Here is a 275-nt window from a genome sequence, read left to right as displayed (position 1 = left end):
GTGTTCATTCAAAGAAAGGTTTTCCTATTAATTAATTAGAGAACAGTCCATTTCTCTGGGCCTTATGTGTCTTTCTTATGTGGAAAATGAGTGAGTTTCTCTACCCGCATTCCTTTGGGCAATAAAACCATTGATATCAGCATTGGTTGCCATGGAATCAGAGGCCTGTTTTGCCTTTCTGAGGTGTTAAGATGCATTTCAGGGGAAGGGTCCATAGGCCCTCATATGGCTTGTCAACTGAGGGGTGTTACAGAGTATTTGTTAAATATAACTAA

Source organism: Sinocyclocheilus rhinocerous, unplaced genomic scaffold (genome assembly GCF_001515625.1).
Source record: "Sinocyclocheilus rhinocerous isolate Xijiao unplaced genomic scaffold, SAMN03320098_v1.1 scaffold1826, whole genome shotgun sequence".
Taxonomy (NCBI): domain Eukaryota; kingdom Metazoa; phylum Chordata; class Actinopteri; order Cypriniformes; family Cyprinidae; genus Sinocyclocheilus; species Sinocyclocheilus rhinocerous.
This window is presented reverse-complemented; position numbering follows the sequence as displayed.